Below are 6,054 nucleotides of genomic sequence, written 5' to 3'. Positions count from 1 at the left end.
TCTGCTCCTAGGACTCTAAACCTTCCTCAACCACTAAGACACTGCTGCATTGTATCTGCCTACCTCTGGTTTTGGGGTCCTTCTCCTCCAGTCCTCTGCCTCCTACCTCTTTTCTTCCAGCAGATAATACAGGATTACAGCCCTGTTGCACAGGGCAGGAAAAGGCAGCCCTTGCCCTAGAGAGATGCTTTTCAAGGCAGAAGCAGTACAAACCGTGGGGCTTGAGGTAGGAAGGATGAGTGAGAGGTAATGTGGTATCTGGTTCGCTTTGCTTACAGCAGCAAGCAGAGGGACCAGCTCAGCAGCATCCTTTCAGCCAGCTGCACTTACCAACAAAGAGGCTGGTTGTGGTGGTGTGGGACTGACAATATTAATGGTCCCGTACCTACTTGGGCATTTTAAAAAAATAAAATAATCTGTTCAGGGCCTTTGTTTAAACCAAACACGAGCGTGTTTCCATAGCAGCTCCTATTTAGAAACACAAACTGGAAAGCAAGGTCCAGATACCACTTGCTTCTGCAATTAGGAGCGGAAACAGAATACCACAAACAAGAAATTCGTGCATGTGCTCGTCTGGGCTCTCTTGCTTTCATTCATTACATTTTTTTTCCTGTATGTTTCTGAGGAGAGTTGTATGTTTATACGTGATGCTGGCAGGGAGCTGAGCCCTCCTCTGCAGCCAGTGCCAGTGAGCGGCCCAGGGATGCGTGGGCACAAGCTCGCTACTTGCCATTGCGAACCACTCACCTCCACAGCAGCTTTATTTAAAAAGAAAAATCCACGGTGCTCGTTCCCCCTGCAGGCACTGGGCACAGGTCGTTGCCTGGGCTGCTGGGCCAAGCGAGGGGAGAGGGAAGGGAGCTGCTCCTCTGGCATCACTGGAGCCTGCCCTGATGGGTGTTGTCCTCGGACCCCTCCTTTGGGGAACCATCACGAAGGCACAAAGCACAGCGGGGGTGGCTGCAAAGCAGGGGGTGACCTGGTCCCTGGCCTTGTGCCTGCTGTTACCTGCTCCTTGTAGGGGTGGAAGGAGCATCCATCTCTGGGACTGTTGTCCAAGTGTGAAAATTAACCAGTGGCGCGGGGGAAGCATTGGTTTTATCATTATTTTAAGTGGGAGGGAATGAATTGGTGAATGCTGGGAGCAGGATGGCAAACCACGAGGGGCTGTGGTTCCTCACAGCCCCCTCATGGGATGCTGATAGGGAGGAGAGACCCACTGTCCCGTTTGAAAGAGAAGGGCCATGACCAATCGCTGTTAAATGTGGCAGTAATGCCTCACGCGGTGGCCACGGGATAAAAGGCAGAGGCAGCCTGAACTGTAAAGACGTTTCATTTCCCTGGTAATGAGGGAGACACACTGTGGCAATGAAACCAGGGAGAGAGAGACCGTGAGATGCTAATTTCTGTTCCTGCTGCCACTGCCGCTTTGATCTGAAGCAAATGCCCGTTTTAAATTGCAAACGGATGCAAGTCAGATATCATCCAGGCAGTGGCTTACAGGCTTAATGAAGTGGGACGTAGGCTTCTGCCTGATAATGTTAGGAGAGGCAGGCAATTCAGAGAGGAATTACTGAAGGTCTAAAGAGATGGGGGGGAAGGATGGGGATGTCACGGGGTAACTCTTACTGCCGTCAGTGTGGCACAAAGTCCCCCATTTTCTGTCCTTGGGCAAGAATCTGTCCGGTGGCTAAGCCCCTAGTCCCTCCGTGCCTAGAGAGAAAGCTATGAGCATACTGTCCTACTGTCACACGTCTACGTTTTAAGGCACGCACCCTGACCAGACAACGCAAGGTCATCCTGCTCCTGGGTCTCCGGGTGTGAGCATCAATTTGATGCGTTCCCCAGGTGAGGCAAAGGTATGGGAGGCCAGGTAGCTCGCTTTGGGCTGTCATTTGGGCACTGAATTGGACTTAAGCTAGAAAAAAACCTGTTGTGACTCGACTGACGAGGCTGTTCTGGGGCAGACCCAGAGGCTCCCGGGAATGGGGTCATCAAGCCAGAAGCAGTGATCTGGGAGCTCACACTGGCTAACTGCCTCTTCTTGAGACTGCTTTGGGCAAAGATCTGACCTCTTTTGACGAATGAAAGGTAAACGGGTAATTATTACATTCTTTGCTAACACAAGGCTCTTGGGTCCTAGGAGCAGGCCAGAGGTTTTTTGATATCTCACGTGGGTGTTCAGAGGCTTGGGTGGCTGTGGTACACTGGATCAGCCAGACACGGGAAGGCTGAGGGACCTGCAGGCAGCTGGGAAGATGGACCTCTGCACCAAGCAGGGGAGAGATGATCTGGCCAGTGAAAAAGGCAGGTGTGGCTCACAAATCTATCAGGTTCTCAAAGGTGTCAGTGAGTATCTGGATGAGAAAAGTCTCATGGATGTGGTCTGTGCAGAGCCAAAAGTCTCCACAATGGCCACCGTCACAGGATCTTATGGAAATTAGGTAATGACAGGATAAAACTGGCATGGATAAACTATTTGTTAAAAATACAAGGCAGAAAAGAAAGTAAAGAGTTCTGACAGAAAAAGGGAGGTCACCGGGGATGAGACCTGTGCTGCTCAATGAGCACACAAATGGCCTGGAAAGGAGGATGACTACTAAACAAAGAAAGATAATGTTCTGTTAGTCAAGGTGTTAGGAGGGCTGGCTCTGATGAAATACGTTATGAGAAAGCAACTGGGTAATGAAACAGTAGGTGACATTCTGTATGAGTGACTGCAGAATGAAACATGGTGGCAAAAAAAAAAAAATCAGTCTCAGCTTCACAGATAAAGCGATGGGCTTTGAGCTGCCCGTCATCATTCAGAAGCAAGATCTTGATGTGAGAGCAGCCAGGTGTATGTAATGTCTGCATGATGTTCAGAGCCACCAAGACAGCAGACAAGACGTTGTGTTTCATCAGAAAATACAGGCCAAAATAAACAGCATCATTCTGCTGCTGCGTACCCCTGCAGTGCACCCGCCCCTTCCATGCAGGGACGTTCCTCCACCCCCAGAGAGGACAGCAGACCTGGCAAGGGCACAGGGAGGGCTGGCAGTGACTGGTGAAAGCCATGGTGTGGCTTTCAGCTGGGGGAATGGCTGAACCACCTAGGCCTGGCAGTCTGGGGGAGGTGACCGCCAGCTGTGAGAGGGGTCTCATATGGCCGGGAAAGGCTTGGCAGCGGTTGCTATCCCTGCACGAGAGCAGTGGGATGCTGAAGAAGGTTGCTGGCAGCAGCCTCAAAACAAACGGAATGAAAAGGAGCAGGGTTTTCAGACAACGTGAAGGTGGAAAGCTCCTTGCTATGGGATGCTGTGCTATAATCTCGTGTTTTCCAGGAGAAAACAATCAAGAAAAGAGCCTACTGAGCATTGCTAACGATGAAGTAGCATCCTGGTAGGTCCATGAGCTGTGCATTGGTAGGGGTCTGGGGACATGTCACACATGACCGCTCTGCTTTTGTCTTCTGCTTTAAGCCTGTGCTTTTGGCCATTGCTCAGACAAGGTGAGGAAGTAGATTGTCTGACCATGTAGACTTTTTTAACATTCTTATTCCATGTTTACTTTGTAGATGTATATATAACTGTATAAGATGTAAAAAAAAGGCTCATACCCACTCTTTTTCACATTTTCTCTTCCTTCTATATCCTCTATCAGGGCTTTTTTTTCTTTCTTTCTAAAAATGCTTCTCAAATCATTAGAAATCCTCTTCTGGTAGAGTAAATCATGTTAATTTGTAGGCCAGTAGGCAAGATAAAGTTTTTAGATTATCCTTTCTTTTTGCACAGCATCTTCCATTCAAGGACTTCACACCATCACAATAGCATAGTTGAGAATTTTCTCTGCTTAACAAATGAGGGAACTTAGACACAGTAGTTTGCTGTGAAACAGGCAAAGAAATCAGAAATCTGCTTTTTTAGAACATCTCTAGAGAAGGAGACGAAAGACTTGACTCTAAAAGTGAGAATCAAAGGGAAAAATCTCTCTGCTGGACCCAAAATAAGTTTCCATAGAAACAGGTTTTTCTGAAAATGAATTACTGCAGTGTCAAATGAAGATTGTGGGTCTAATTCTGCAAAATATTTAAGTGTGTTCTTTGCTTATCCCTATTCAGCTCAGGATGCAAGCATGTGATTTCCATGGAGGCTTATGTGCTTTATTTGATGGAAGTAGAAATAAGGATAAGCTGTGTTGAATTAGGATCTGGGCTTTCATGTGCTTCCTCACCTCTGACAAACTTGCAAGTTATTTCCTATGACAGCACGTGTTGCTTTGCTGCTAAAAGTAGAGAGGCCACTGCATAGACCCCAGTGCTTCAAACTGGGAGCTCAGCACAAAGTTCCAGCAGACTCTTCCTGCTAGTGGGGAGTGGAGTCAGCAGAGTGTTTACATTGCTGGGTACTTTATTGTTTTGTTAATTAACTTTTCCTATTTACGTGCAGATTTAAATTTACATGGGATATTTATTCTGTAAATGAACGCCATGGTGATTATCAGATAATTAACTTGAGAATTGATGGCATAAGAGGTTGAGATGTGTTCCTAATCTATCTTTTGTGCACCTCTATTTGTGGCCCATAGACATTTTGAAGTCGGGATAGATTCTTAATATCTTGCATGCTAATTGCTTTTATTGTGACTGTGTGCTGGTAAATGATTTGGTTTAGTTTAAGCTATTTAAAGCTGTTTTGTGTATTTTTTTTTTCTCCTCTGTTGTGACTTTATGCTCAGCCAAATTAATAGGACAAATAAGGTCTGACTCAGAGTTTTATTCCCATTTGCTATACTTGGAATAGAAAAAGCTTTTGTGTAGCCCAGCTGCAGCTACTCTTCTTCATGCAAACTTTCCATGTTTTCATTCCCTCTTTATTTCACATTGCCTTTTAACTATTGATATGGGGAGGTGTCTATTTGCAGACACCACACGCCACACACACTCCCCAAGCATTTCCCATCGGTACTGTAGAGTCCCACATAATGTATTTAAGCCTACTGATGCTTTGGGACTCTTTTCAGCCGCTGAAGAGTGAATAATCCTCATGGAAATTGTATCTAGTGCTCGTATTCCCTCCCCTGAGCCCCTGTGCCTGTGCCAGACAAACTAAACTCTCAAGGCATTTAAACAATCCGTCTTAATGTAACATTCAACATAGAAACTGTTGACTTGTTGTTGAATCTGTATCAACAATCTCCCCCGCTAGTCACCCACCAGGCTGGGGCAGGCGCTGGGGTGGTGATGGTCACTGGTGGTGGTGCTGGTGCTGGAGCCCCAGTCAGTAGCGGAGGGGCAGCAGCTGAAACGATCCCCCAGCACTGCTGGGCTTCGGTTTGCCCTTACAGCTGGAAACTATTCTTTCTCAACGCGTTCTCTGACAGGGAGATGGAAGACAGTCTTCATGTCCCAGAGATCCAGTTGTTTCTTAGTGCTTGCTGAGAGCCACGCTCGCTTTGCAGGCATTTGCCCCTCCTCCTCCCCGCTTTGGGATGAGATTTTTGTTTTGTCAGTGCCTGCCATGCTGTTACCATCAAAAGCACATGCAAGCAACGGCAGCATTTATATCTCTCCTTTGTTGGTGGTTTTCAGCTCCAAGCTTTTCAAAGTGCGAGGAAAGGATGCTGTCAAAGGAAACTACATCCCTCCAGCAGGACCAATGAGGGGAGCTGCAGGTGCCTGATGGACAGTCTTTTTCCCAGGATGCTTTTAGATCCCTGAGGGTGCCCGTGACCTATGTCAAAGCATAAAGCTTTGAACAGATTTGCACAGGAAGAGCAACTTCTATTGTCCTTTTGCTGATTCCTCAGGTCTGAGCGGGGCCTCTGATCCCCCCTGCCCGGCAGCGATGCCCACCCAGCGGCAGAAGATAACCCTGCCTGCTCCCCAGTCGGTCTTGCCCAGGTCCCACTGGAGGCATCTCGTGCCCACGAAGCAAGCCACGGTGCTGTGCACACCTTCCTGGACGCTGCAGGCGTGAGCCTGCTGGGTACGTCCTCACGTGAGCCATCTCTGCCAGCCTCCCAGCCAGCACATTTTCCTCCTGCACTTGCAAAGCCTGCCGTTTGCATGCCAAA

This window comes from Falco biarmicus, chromosome 2 (genome assembly GCF_023638135.1).
Source record: "Falco biarmicus isolate bFalBia1 chromosome 2, bFalBia1.pri, whole genome shotgun sequence".
NCBI lineage: Eukaryota > Metazoa > Chordata > Aves > Falconiformes > Falconidae > Falco > Falco biarmicus.
Note: the sequence above shows the minus strand (reverse complement) of the source record.